General features: G+C 43.6%; 1 pseudogene; it reads left to right on the top strand.

Annotated features, from left to right (window-relative positions):
* Window positions 1-9,200: 9,200 nt before the first annotated feature.
* LOC128334340 (meprin A subunit alpha-like) lies at window positions 9,201-14,165 on the top strand (annotated as a pseudogene).
* The last annotated feature ends 286 nt before the right edge of the window (window positions 14,166-14,451 follow it).

Below are 14,451 nucleotides of genomic sequence, written 5' to 3'. Positions count from 1 at the left end.
AGCCCTGCTGGATCAGGCCCAAGGCCCATCTAGTCCAGCATCCTGTTTTGCACAGTGGCCCACCAGATGCCTCTGGAAGCCACAGGCAGAAGTTGAGGGCGTGCCCTCTCTCCTGCTGTTACTCCCCCGCAACTGGTACTCAGAGGCATCCTGCCTTTGAGGCTGGAGGTGGCCTGTAGCCCTCCGACTAGTAGCCATTCATAGACCTCTCCTTCATGAAGATATCCAAATGTCTCTTAACACCATCCAGGTTGTTGGCTGTCATCACATCCTGTGGCAGAGAGTTCCGCAAGTGGATCATGTGTTGTGTGAAACATTACTTCGGTTTGTTGGTCCTAGACCTCCTGGCAATCAATTTCATGGGATGACCCCTGGTTCTAGTGTTGTATGAGAGGGAAAAGAATTTCTCTCTCTCCACTTTCTCCACACCATACATGATTTTATAGACCTCTATCATGTCTCCCCACAGTCGTCTTCTTTCTAAACTAAAAAGCCCCAGGTGTTGTAGTCTTGCCTCATAAGAAAGGTGCTCTAGGCACCGATCATCTTGGTTGCCCTCTTCTGCACCTTTTCCAGTTCTACAATGTCCTTCTTTAGATGTGGTGACCAGAATTGTACACAGTACTATAGGTGTGGCCACACCATTGTTTTGTATAAGGGCATTATAATAGTAGCAGTTTCATTTTCAATCCCCTTCCTAATGATCCCTAGCATGGAATTGGCCTTTTTTACAGTTGCCGCACATTGGGTCGACACTTTCAACGAGCTGTCCACCACAACCCCAAGATCCCTCTCCTGGTCAGTCACCGACAGCTCAGCTTCCATCAGCATATACTTGAAGTTGGGGTTTTCCGTTCCAATGTGCATCACCTTACACTTGCTAACACTGAACTGCATTTGCCATTTTGTCGCCCACTCCCCCAGTTTGGAGAGATCCTTTTGGAGCTCCTCACAATCCGTTTTGGATTTCACTACCCGGAAGAGTTTGGTGTCATCTGCAAATCTGGCCACTTCGCTGCTTACCCCTGCTTCTAGATCATTTATGAATAAATTAAAAAGCACCGGTCCAAGTACAGATCCCTGAGGGACCCCAATTCTTACTTCCCTCCATTGTGAAAACTCTCCATTTATCCCTACCCTCTTCCTGTCTTTCAACCAGCTTGCAATCCACACATGTACTTGTCCCCTTATCCCATGACCGCTAAGTTTCCTTAGGAGTCTTTGATGAGGAACTTTGTCAAAAGCTTTTTGGAAGTTCAGGTATACGATGACAACTGGATCACCTTGATCCACACACTTGGATCACTCTCAAAGAACTCCAAAAGGTTGGTGAGGCAAGATTAACCTTTGGACAAGATTACCTTTGGACAATTGTTACCAAATCATTTCCCCGCTTTCCTCCAGGATGTAACAGAGCACCTGTGTCAAAATCCCCAAAGGTGATCTTAACTTACTGTGTCCCGATTTTCCACTGAGGTGTGCTGCATTTTTCAATGTTTCACTTCTAAACTTTTTAGATTTTGTTCATTCTCCAGTGCCACTCCCAATGGTTTGTTTCTAATAAGTGAGGTATTTGTCCCCAAATGTCCCTAAACTTGACATCATTTTGCTGTGATATCATGCTTCCTAATCCCATGTGGGTACATCAGTGGGTAAATTAATAATGGCTGACTTGTGAAAGAAAGAAAATCCATCAAAACAACCCTCATATGCATCACCCATGGTTCAGTTTGATTTGTATTGTGCTGCATATCAGCCAAATGCTCTTTATATCTTTTCATTAATGGCCTTCCTGCTCCCCCAATACAAAATGCTGCACAGTCCACACATTCTGTCTTATGCACTGTCCTCTTTACAGATGGAATGATCCATTCCCCCAACATTTATTATCATATAATAAATTTGAGATTTAACTAGATGTTGTTTCAAATGTCTTAGGTGCTGTACGTACAACATTAGCCCTAACACCATGTCTAGTAAGAATTTCCTGTGCCTGCCATGTACATCTATCTGTTACAAATGGAATTTTTTAAACCCGCAACCCTTTCTCAAACTTTACCCTCTACTCCTACACAATGGAAGTTTATAACCTTCAATTTGAATCAACTCTCCTGCCTTTTCTCTAGATGTCTCAATATGCTCCCTACACTCCTATAGCCCTCTGAATTACGTTCTTAATAACCTGCTCCTTTATTATCCAAGGGTGTGCAGAATTCCTGTTCATTAAAATCTCCTTTTACATGGGCTTTCTATATCACCTGGTTCCACTGAGCCCCCCTAATCCAGATTTCTGTTTCTAAAAATGATGCAGATTCGATGGCTCCCACATTAATCTTATACTCTCCATAGAAACCAAACCATGGACAATGCACATGAGAGGAAAACATAAAGGAGAAGTAACATGAACAAAGAATCAATATTGGCAGCTGAAGGGAATTTAATGAGAATTAAGATTAAAGAAGCAATGTTTATAGAGCAGTTGCGACCCAATATTAATGTAGAGGAAGAGATGAAAGAAGCCATGAAATATATTGGTCACTGGAAGGGTTAAAAGGTTTGCCCGTCTTCATCTCTCATTTGTTCTCACTTTCGGTTTGGTTACTGTATTTAAGGCTTAAAGAGTTACCAGCTGGTATGCCGAAAAGAGCACTGTGGATGGCGTTTTAACACGGAGACATCTGCTTTGCTTACATGTCTGTAAATTTGTAAGTTTTGTAAGTTTTGGGCTTTGGGCACACATGTTTTATCAAATAAAATGAAGAAGAAGACACACTGTCCTAGAGAAAATCAGGGAAATATTTTGGCATCATCAGTTCCAGACAAAAGTATGGTGTGTCGATGGTGACCACAATCCCGCTCTAGCTGGGTACAACAGCTAATGGCTTTAGAAAGGAATGTGCATTCCCTTGTGCACGAAAAGATACATTTTGCCAGTTCAGTGTAGCCTGGATGAAGCTGATGATGCAATTGTGAATGCACATCCATATGCACATCAGCTGCACACATGGAAGGCTGCTTCCACCTGTGAGCCCCTCCTCCTGGACTAGGGTGAAGATCTCGCGATGGGTCGCAAAGCTGACGCTAAGCTTTAGTTCTCCAAGCATGATGATGAATGTATCATGTTCATGTGACGTGTGAAGACAAGTATGGTGACATATTACTTTTCCTTTCCTTTTTCTTGTATCTGCAGTCACTGGAGAACCAGATAGTGTGTTATGAGCTATCCAATGTACATTAATGCATCTGTGGAATTCTTTACAAGCAAGTTTGCCTCTCTGTGGCTCTTTCCAGTGTTAAGAACAATTATCTGACTAATTCTTTGGTGGATTCAAGTTTTACTGGCCATCTTCATGGAATTGTTTCCTCATGAGATGAAAAAGAAATCAGTATAATAGATCCTGGTCTCACATTTCTGAGTTTTGAGGATGCATTTCAACCCACGCTCAGCCACACCTTGAAGCTCAAACTGTCAGTAGCCAGTACCACAAAATTCAAACTTGGTAAACAAGATAACACATTGCCCCCAGTGCGATGAAGACATGAGGCATATTTGGAAGTAAAGGACCACAATTTCATTAATTCAACAAGACAGTAAACAGCAACAAGGAATTGGTGCTCTACCCCCTACCATGTGGGATCTAGAGACTCACAACTCATGTTGCAGCTTACCTAAAATGCATTGAGTGATGCACCTTGACTCTGATCAGCACTGTTGCCCTAAAGCAGGGCTTTTCAACTTTGGCCCTCCAGCTGTTTTTGGACTACAGCTCCCATCATCTCCAGCCACAGTGGCCAGTAGTGAGGGATGATGGCTAGAAGCCCTACAGCACTGCAAGAGACCACCTGCTTCCCAGAAAACCTCCCCAGGGTGAAAGAATGGTGTGGGCTGTCTGCTGCTGCTGCTGCACTGAACATCTGCCTGCAGGAGAGGGAGAAGGCGAGTCCACCTGCCGGTCCCCTGCCTGACCTGTAGAACTGTGGCCTTCGGCAGTGACTGCTCTACAGGATCGGGGCCAGGAGTGAGTCAGCAGTTCCTGCCTGTCAGCTGAGCAGAGGGGCTATCTCTGGCCCTATATAGGAGCCTCTTCGGGGAACAGCAAGGGCCAGGACTCTTGGCCCAGGTATCTCTATGTGGGGGGCTTCTGTTTTAATTAGTCCTGGGTGAGGATCTTTTAGAATGTGTCTGGGTTTACCTGGAGATTGGGAGACAGGGGGTGTGTCCACTGACTGTGGGGCGGCAATTCTGGGGGTGGTGGGAAACAGAGGAAGTAACATTGGCAAGTCAGTGGGCCATTACAGAGGAGGGAAAATAGAAATTTACTAGCTGTTTCCCCTTCCAGCTGTCCTGCCAGGAATTTGACCTTGGAGAGCAGTCCCAGCCACCCTTGTAACCTCACCTTGCTCCTCTGTAATGCCAGGTTGGTCCAGAACAAATCAGAAACCATCCATGATTTGATTCTGGATGAAGGTACCAACCTGGTATATATTACAGAGACCTGGTTGGGATAGGCTGGGGGCCCAGTGTGGTCCCAGCTTCTTCTTCCACGCTACTCTGTTGAGGAGCGAGTGAGGGACTGTGGGTGGGGCGGTGGAGTAGCTGTGGTCTATAAGAATAACTACAAGAATAATATCTCCCTTACCAGGATCCCTGTTAGAGTGTCTGGGAAAGACTGGGGCTTCTGTTGGTGTACCGATTGCCCCGCTGTTCAACAGAGTCCCTAGCTGAGCTGGCGGATTTGATCTCGGGTTTGGTGTTGGAATCTACCAGGCTTGTGGTGCTGGGGGAATTCAATGTTCATTTCGGGACCAGTTTGTCCGGGGCGGCTCAGGAGTTCATAGCGGCCATGACGAATATGGGCCTATCTCAAGTGGTCTCAGGACTGACACACATTGCAGGTCACGTGCTTGATTTGGTCTTTCACTCTGATCAGGGTGGTGTTCCATGGGTGGGGACTCCTGGGATTTCCCCATTGTCATGGACAGACCACCATCTGGTTAAGGTTGGACTCACTGTCACACCCCACATTCGCAGGGGCGAGGGACCTATTAGGATGGTCTGCCCGAGAAGGTTATTGGATCCCATAAGATTTCAAGATGCCTTGGAGGGATTTAGTGTTGGCTCTGCCAGCAATCCTGTTGATGCCCTGGTGGAGAATTGGAACAGCAAATTCACCGGGGCAGTAGACATGATCGCTCCTACGTATCCTCTTTGACCCACTTCAAAGCTGGGCCCCTTGGTATATGGAAGAACTACCTCCAGCCCTTCAGGGGGCTGAAGCGGGGAGATAGACGACTAGAACGCAGGTGGAGAAAGACTCAGCTTGAATCCGACAGATTGCAACATAGAGCTCATTTGAAAACCTTTGCACGCCCCTAAGTCTGGCTCTGTCTTCATCCACTTCTTTAAGCACAGAGAAATCAAGGAGCAGCATTACAGGGTTTTGTTTTTTGCTTTGGATGAGAGAGCACAGGTGACTTGTGCTGTCTTTGTGGTATTTGTTTTGTTTAAAAATAAACAAGTGGAACATAGGCAAATGAGCACTCCTGCAGCAGGCAGCAAATCCAGTAATCCTGCAACAGAGAGACACTCTGTATTCCAAGGAAGTTCATGTTCAGCTACCTCACATACTGTTCTCTCTCTCCCTGTCTCTTTCCCCCCACTTCAAAACTGCCCAACAGGCTCCAGATGGTTTTAATGTCCCTCCCACTAGTTGAAGCGTATCAGCTTCCAAACTCTGATGGGTTTGGGGTGGCTGGAAAGAGATTCCTAACTATCAAGGAGCAATAACAATCCTTATTAACACTGGCCATTTGTTCACAATTATCAAGAGATCTGGAGGACGAGCTGGATCGGCCACACAGCAAAAACATAAAGAGAGAATATTCCTTGATGGACTAAAAATCCAACGGTGCCCTGTAGTTATACATCCAGAAAGACTAGGAATTTCAGGCAATGGAAAGATGTGCCCACCTCATTAATCATGTTGTCACTTTGAAATACATCTTACCTGTGTAAATGACTTAACATTGCAGCCCTACGGTATCTGCTGATGTCTTTGCTATACCCAGATCTTTCATAGCATTTTATACATTAAAAAAACTAGGACAAAATCATATAGCTCTTCAAACTGCTGTACCATGTCTAAATCAGTGCTCCAAACACAGTTCTTGCTCATAAGCTAAGCAACGCATACAGAATTAGTGCATTGCTTGGTTCATTCCTCAAGGTTTCAATGGCATATCTTCACAGATTTCAGTGGAGCAACTCTAAATTTATCCTAGTGAGAGAAAGACAGAGCTTGCATCTGAACAAAGATTTTCAGGTTTTCAGACTATAGCATTTGTGGCAATCCTTTAACAATATCGCCCCCTGCGCTTAGCAAAATACAAAAGCTTGTGCAACTCATTTTTTAATTTTGTGTTGCCCCAAACTGATATGAAAGAATCCACCGAAGGACACCAATGTATAAAAGAGACAGTTACAAAGGTAGCAAAGCTATTTCTATCAAAATTGCTTGACAATATCATCAGCGTAGCTAGGAAGGCAGCAACATGGTTGATGAGGAGGAATAGTATAATTTTCACTGCCTGGACGTGGGCAGCACCACTAGGGTTCCGGGAGCTGACTGATGCAGTTCGCATTTTCTGACTGTGCCTCCAGAGAGAAAAGATTAACAGAAAGGCAGACGTAATGCATAAACCGAAAGCTGCAGAAGATCCAAGGCTCACCAAAATAAGCACGTGTAATTGAATCTTTGGCAGATAGACTGAATTCTCGGTTTTATTTTTGAAGAAATTGGAGATCTCCCCGTTATCCACTGTTGTCAAGTTCACATATATATAAGGCAGGGTATTTGCCAAAGACAAAATCACAGAACCTAGGAGCCACGTAGGAACCAGTCCTGAAATCCTTAGTTTGAAATAGATGAAGAAGGGGTGACTGAAGTCTGTGATCTTCAAACAATAGTAGCTGCACAAGCAAGCTGTGAGCCAGAGGTTCCAAAACAGAAAGAACCAAAAAACAGACATAGTTGCTTTGAAGATATGCAGGTTTTGAGTAATCTGAGGATGGAATTTTAACAGTAGATTCCAAAGTATCGCAGAGCACCCAAAACATATCCTGCTTATACTTTGTAAGGTCAAGATCCTGTCAATGGGGCTCAGACGTTTCTTTTGGATCCAGTCCCTGCAATTGACCACTAGAATGAATGCATCTGTCCATAGTCTTCCCAAACTTGCAGTGATTACAACCAGCAGGGAAGCTGTATTCCATACAGAGGAGCTGTCCATTGTTGAATTATGCCCAGCGCTCCCTCCCTTGCCTCAGGTGCTTTAAAATGCTCCTTCAGAACAAAGTATGCTATGGGGAAAGCATCTTTCCTCTGTAGCCCTTCCTAACAGGATACCAGTTCATGACAACCATATCAGAGGAGGAGGGAGCTGGGCAACAGGCCTATTCTGTTTTACTGCAGTGTGGTGCATATGGAAAACACTGCTTTGTATATTTTCCTAAAAAGCCGAACCTGTTTTGTTACCAGTTATTTTGCTGTATTGTTCATGCAAATACGTTCTATATTTGGTTACGGAATACTGAAGTCATTTTCTGAACCTCTCGGCAAACAATGCTCCGATCTTTTTGAAAGAATCTCGAATTTCTTGCCATAGTTACCATTTCCTGATCCCCCCAGTGTGGATGAAGTGGATCTAAGTTATCTGAACAGGTCCAATAAACTTTCTATGGCCACTATTGAATCAGGGCTGATTACAGGTTTTAGAGCATCCTTGGCAATCCCAGCCCCCACCCCCCACCCCACCGCATGGGCATCCTCCTACCTGGGACTTTTACACACAGCAGACTTTACTGCAAGTTTACTGGGAGGCTTTACTGCGAACTCAAAGTTGTCCCCCAAAGCTGACACAAATAGTGCATTTTTAAAATATAAAATTGGATTTAAAATGGGCTACACTCTAACGTGCAGTGAGAAACTCGAATTGTGTGTGAACTGTTCCCCGATAACTCTCAGGGACTTTGGGGTAAATCTGGCCGATATGTGAACACACCTCCTCCATTCCAGAAGAGATGCGAGTTAAAGGGCTTTAAAAGCCCTGTGTGAAAAACATCCCAGGTGGGCTCCAGAAAGTTGCCCTATCGTCATTACATAAAGGCTATAGGCACAGGAGACATCTTAGGGACCTCCTGCAGCTTCATTTTGAATATGCACATATGCACACATGTACACACACACACACACACACACACACACACACACTGTGCCAAGCCTGTCCCAGGCCTTGAGAGCTTAGAGGCCCAAAGGTGCTGCTTCATTCCTGAACACTCTGGGCTAATCCTCCATTTGAGAACCTTAAGGCTCAGAAATGTAAAACGTATAACTACACAAATAAAATTTGGAATGGGGGAAATCTTATTACTATAAGTAACACCTCTTCCTCATCTTATTTTCCTCTGAGTTCTGAAGTGATTTATTTGTGGGAGATGGAGTTCCAGTGCATCGACCTTTTGCTCAGGCTATCCTCCTAAAGACCACTAGGAGCTTGGGGAGTAGAGGTAGTGAGTGAGGGTCTCCTTACCTGTCCCTGTTTGCCTCTATTCTATGACCCCTGCCTTGACTCCTCAGGTGCTTCCTGTAGTGAGCCAGTCCTCTTCCTTTCTTCGTAGAGAGAAAATGCAAACATCTCTCTCTCTCTCTCTCTCCCCCTAACTATTCATCATGTAGCTGATAGATAGAATAGGTCTTCCCTATCTCAAATGTACTTCACTAATAAATCCACCTAGTATTTAGATTGTTCAACAATCTTCATGCATATTCTTTACGTAGCTGCAACAACCCAAATCTACGCTCTACTCTGTACCTGGAGTGGGTAGCTTCTCTTGTTGGTGCTCTGCTAAATAATCACAAACCCCAACATGCTTAGTCTAGAATAATGGCAGGTGTCGGTTATTGATATTTTTTCGAGTAACAGCTGTTTAACAACTGCAACAGCACTTATAGACGAAGGATTCTGTGTTCATTCTCTTTGTATATTCATTCCCTCACACACATTCACATATTGGTTTGGTAACAGATGCAGGAAAGGCTGTTTCCTATGTTTAGTGGATGGATGGGAAATGCCTTTCCACCTTTGCTGTGAATTGATGCTTCCTCCCATTCCAAACTGATGCTAGGGGCGTGCTTGGCTCCATGTTAAATAAGCAGTACTATTATCAGGTTTCATTGTCCAACAGATGCTGGTCGTACGTGGGTGATTTTCAGACTGGCCAAGTTCTTTCCATTGGATTTGGTTGTGACTATAAAATTACAGTAGAGCATGAGATTCTGCATGCACTGTGATTTTTTCATGAACAATCACGGAGTGACCGGGACGATTATGTTAAGATTTGGTGGAACTATATCATTGAAGGTAATGGTGAGAAGATGGGGAAGTCTTTGGGAGACTCCAGGTCCACATTCTTTTGGACCCATTGTGGAAATCTGTCCATTTCACCGGAATGCTCAAATGGGATCGGAAAGTATTCACCATCTGGCTTCCTTCATAGTTTTTCTCCAAGGGCTCCGCTTCTGCCTGTCACTTCCTGAGCACAGTGCAGCAGCAACAGGACAGGAGACAGAATGGCTGTGGCATACATAGGACAGCTCCATGTGCCTTTGTGCTCAAATTCTGCAAGGGCCCACCGAGGAACAGCAGATGTGCATACACACAAATAGATCCAAAGCACCTGGTCCTGCTGCCGCCAACTTTCCCCCTTCCTGAGCGAGATAAGCCAATTCATCTGTGAAGGAAAGGAGGGGTGGTTTTTCTTTCCTTCCAGCTGGGCCTCTATAGGAGATAGCAGAAATAGCCTTTAGGGATTTTTGTGATGGATGTGTGAGAGACAGGCAGGTAGGGTCACTTCCTATAGAGGGGAGGGACTACCTTCACAGGTGAAGAGGTGAAGCAGGTTGACTGAAGTCCGCCTTTCTCCCACCGGAATGCAGTAGTGCCATGCAACTGGTCTAGCTCTGGCCACTGGCCAGAGCAGGAGAAAACAGTCTGGCAGCTGCATTCAGTGGCTTCCGTGGGGGAAGGAGCAACTCTGGGTCAGCTGTGCCTAAAAGTACGTTCCCAAGGCCAACAGGTAAGCTCACAAATCTCTGTCCCAGCTATCAGATGCAGAATGGCACAGGACTTGTGGCAACACCATGCCAGGTGTTCTGATAATGAAAGGTGTGTTAAAGATTTACCCTTGGGTAAGCCCCTCCTGGATTCTGCCAAGAAAACCACATGGCTCTGCGGTCACCGAGAGTTGACACTGACTCTACAACACAACCTTTCCTTTCCTTTTGGGGCCTGGAGCTGTTCTCAAGATAACAAGATTTCATTGGGACTGGATTATCCGTATATGGTTGCATACAATGGGATCTATAATAATTTGATCTCCTATGATTTTTAGATCAGGAGCATAACTTCAACAAACATGATGATAGCTTCACGTCTGACCTAAACACCCCTTACGTATATGAATCCATCATGCATTATAGACCTTATTCATTCAACAAGAACAGTAGCATTCCGACAATTACGACTAAAATTCCAGAATTCAATGACGGAATTGGGGGAAGCCAGGATTTGAGCAGGATAGATCTACAAAGACTCAATCGTATGTACAACTGTGGTGAACTGTCACTCTGAACACTTTTCCAAAATGAGGGGATTAGTGGCAGGCAATAGTGGGACAAATAATTGGGGTCCAAGGAAGGTTTCTCAAGGAATGGTTACACAAATGGATCCTACATGGTGGTTGGGATCAGCCTCTTTTAAAAAAAAAAAAAAATATTTAGAGCATTGGCTATCTCCTAGACCAATCCACCAGTCAGCCTTGAGAGCATGACTTGTAAGCTTGCTGATAATATTTTGGGTCGGCTCCATGGTTGTCATGGTGGCTGTAAAGTCCAGAACTGCCTCCCAAAGGTAACCTCAACATGGATCCTAGGATCGCTCAAAATAAACCTAGGAGTCCTAAATCCTGAATCCAGGACTACCTCCTCTGTCACTTCAGGCAGGGAAACGGTCAGGCAGCAGGATGCTTTGTATGGTTGGTTGGCAGATAAAATGTCTATTTTTCATATGGAATACATCTGCATATCCTACAGCTTCTAGCCTTACCCTCCTTGACCAGTGCTCCTTTGAGTCCATTAATATCTGTGGCATGGTGCAGAATAGAAACGATGATGCTGACTGGGAGCATACGTTGACTACATTGGTTGATAAGGACCACACCTTGTTGGGCCGCTGTGCAGGTAGATTTAAAATAGTAACTGATAAGGAAAATGCAAGCAGAAATAAAGGGCACTGTCCAAGCAAATGTAAGCACCTCTCAGTCCCACTGATTTCAATGGGTGGGATCAAAGCATATGCTTAAACATCTTTCCCACTGGGAAAAAAAAAGGGTTTCAAAATGCTGGATTGTACTCAAAACTGCTCAAAATGTCTTAGTGTGTAACAGCTATTAAACACCTTGGCTGAACTTGAGCCATCAGTCAGGACTGTGTTAGAGAAAAGAGTCAGAAGTTGCTTCCCATTATTTTTCTGTAACCACACAGTCTGATTCCATATGTAGAATCATTTGGCGTTACTGTAGACACGAAAAGGTTGGTTTCATTACATTGGTTCATTAATGTAATATTGTAGTTCTATGGCTCTCCAGTCACCAGGAGTCGACACAGGCTCGATGGCACAACCTTTCCTTTTCTTTTGGTGCCTGGAACTGTGGTCTCAAAATAACAAGATTCCATTGGGACTGGATTATCTGTATGTGGTTGCATACAATGGGATCTATAATAATTTGATTTCCTATGGTTCAGGACTGTTTCAGTGAAAAGAGTCAGAAGTTGCTTCCCGTTATTTTTCTGTAACCACACAGTCCGATTCCCTATGTAGAATCATTTGGCATTGCTGTAGACACGAAAGCGTTGGTTTCATTACATTGGTTCATTACTTACCTGTAATATTGTTTGTTATGCCTGCTTCAAGTGCTGTATTCGGACACTTCTCTCAAAGTTAGATGCAGCCTTCAAGGGCATCTAATGAGTGCTATTGTGACTCAGAGAGGTGTTAAGCAGGGCTGCATACTTGCTCCACTACTATTTAATTACTACATAAATTCTATGGTGGAACAATTGAGCCATTTAGATTTCCACCCTCCTAAATTTGCAGGGAGGCATGTATCTATCTTGCTTTACACAGATGATGCGGTCTTCTTGTCGAGTACGCCAATTGGCCTCAAAAAAACGCTGAGCGCATTAAGTCTGTACTGCAAGAAGGAGAGTTTGGAGATAAATTTTCAGAAAACCAAAATAATGGCTTTCGCACGGAGACCTAAGATTCGCACTTGGAGGATCGAGGGTCAGCTTATTGAGCAGGTATCATTCTTTAAGTACCTAGGGGTAGTTTTCCATGCTGGGGGCACTAGGAAGGCCCACGCGAACTACGTAGCCTCCAATGCCCAGAAAAGCTCACTTGCCATTCTACAGTACTTGCAATCAAAAGGTGGCTACTACTTACCAGCAGCTTTTAAACTATTCAAAGCAAAGTCACTGTCCCAACTATTTTATGGAGCGCAGCTGGGGCTTTTTCCAAATATAAGAACTTTGGAATGTGTACAGTCAAAATTTTTGAGAACTGCCCTTAATATTCCAAGATCTGCTTCAAATGCTGCTGCCCGTTTGGAGACTGGCTTTATTAGGGTGGAGGCCAGTATCTGGATTATTATATTCTGTTACTGGCTAAAACTAATTTATCATCCAGTTGGCCTGGCTCCTCTAATTTTACAGGATGATTTTGGCTCCAGATGGATCCAGTCTATTGAGGCTAAAATAGCTACTTTGGGCCTCTCTGTTACAATTCTGTCTAAGCTGGGATTTGATCAGGCAAGGTTGCTGGTTAAACAACAAGTGTTCGACTCCAAATGGCAAAATGACTTCGGGAAGGTCTCCAAATTTTACACCTCAGAGGAAAGAAGATATCTAGTCTCTGCAATGAATTATTTTACTTGGTTGGAATTTCCAAGGTATAGGAAAGCTTTTACCTTGGCTCGCTGCCACTGTTTACCCTCGGCAGTTCTAGAAGGGCGCTATAGAGGGGTTCCATTTTCTGACAGACTTTGCCCTTGTGGGTTGGATCAGGTGGAAACTACTGAACATGTTCTATTATTCTGTCTGTTTTACAAGGATATCCGTGAATCTTTCATTACTCCTTTGCTTTGTAAATTTCCCGGTCGACAGGAGCAATTTTATTGTTCCTTGTTGCTTTTGGACTCAGAGTGTTTAATTACATCTAAAGTGGCTAAATTCTGTGCTTCTGCCATAAATATACATCACCAGATGGTTAATAAGGATATTTTGCTGTTTTAAATTTTTATTATCACTATGTTTTCAATTTTGTCAATTTTTTTTTAACTAATTCTAATTTCAGCCTGTTTTAATTATATACACTCAATTTATTGTTATATAGCTGTAATCTTTCTCTTCTGTTTTGGCTTGTGGCTGTAACATTAAAGAACTTGAACTTGTTGGTTTCATTACATTGGTTCATTACTTACCTGTAATATTGCCATGTAATAGTTCCATGGTCAGCAACTAGTGTCCTCTCAGGTCAAATCTGCCTAAAGATGATTCCTATCTTCCCTACTGACAATGGACTTTGATGGCCTTTCTTATGTTGATCTGCCTCATAGCTTAGTGATAACTGCTACAAGTGTGGAGGAATGAACTTGAGAATTCACGGGACCGCCTAGTCACAAGTCACCTAATATACCATTTGTCTTAAAAACAAGCTAAAAGGAAGAAAAAATAGGGTGTTTCAAATTATTTTTTATTAGTATTTTGTATTTCCCCCATTTTTTGTCTGTTATGATTTAATATGTGTTTTAATCTCATATTTAAATGTGGTGAGCCACCCAGAGTGTTATGGGGCAGCTAACGAATAAAGGTTGTTGTTGTTGTTGTTGTTGGTAGGCTGTTTGGAGTATTGAATACTAATGCTTATGGAGTATCACTTACTAGTGAAGGAATTAATGTTGTTGCCTATGTGAAGGTATACATGCTATTGGTATAAATGAAGTTTTCTGTCTCCTTTTACAGTTCATGGAGAACAACACTGGACATTAGCATCCGTTTCCTTTAATAGCCAGGCGAAAATCTGCTATTTTCATGGCATCTATATTTTTCTATTTTTCATGGCATCCGAGGAGACCCATCCAACTCTGCTGGTGGAATTGACATTGAAGATATCAGTCTGACTGAGACACAGTGCCCCACAAGTGTCTGGCAGATAAGGAACTTCACTTCGCTTTTTAATATGACCTCCAAAGGAGACTATATTTCAAGCCCCTTATTCTATAACTCATAGGCCTATTGCTTTGTGGTCAGGCTCTATCCCCATGGCTCACCCAGC

This window comes from Hemicordylus capensis, chromosome 1 (assembly GCF_027244095.1).
Source record: "Hemicordylus capensis ecotype Gifberg chromosome 1, rHemCap1.1.pri, whole genome shotgun sequence".
Taxonomy (NCBI): Eukaryota; Metazoa; Chordata; class Lepidosauria; order Squamata; family Cordylidae; genus Hemicordylus; species Hemicordylus capensis.
Note: the sequence above shows the minus strand (reverse complement) of the source record. Positions and strands in the feature narration are given on the sequence as shown.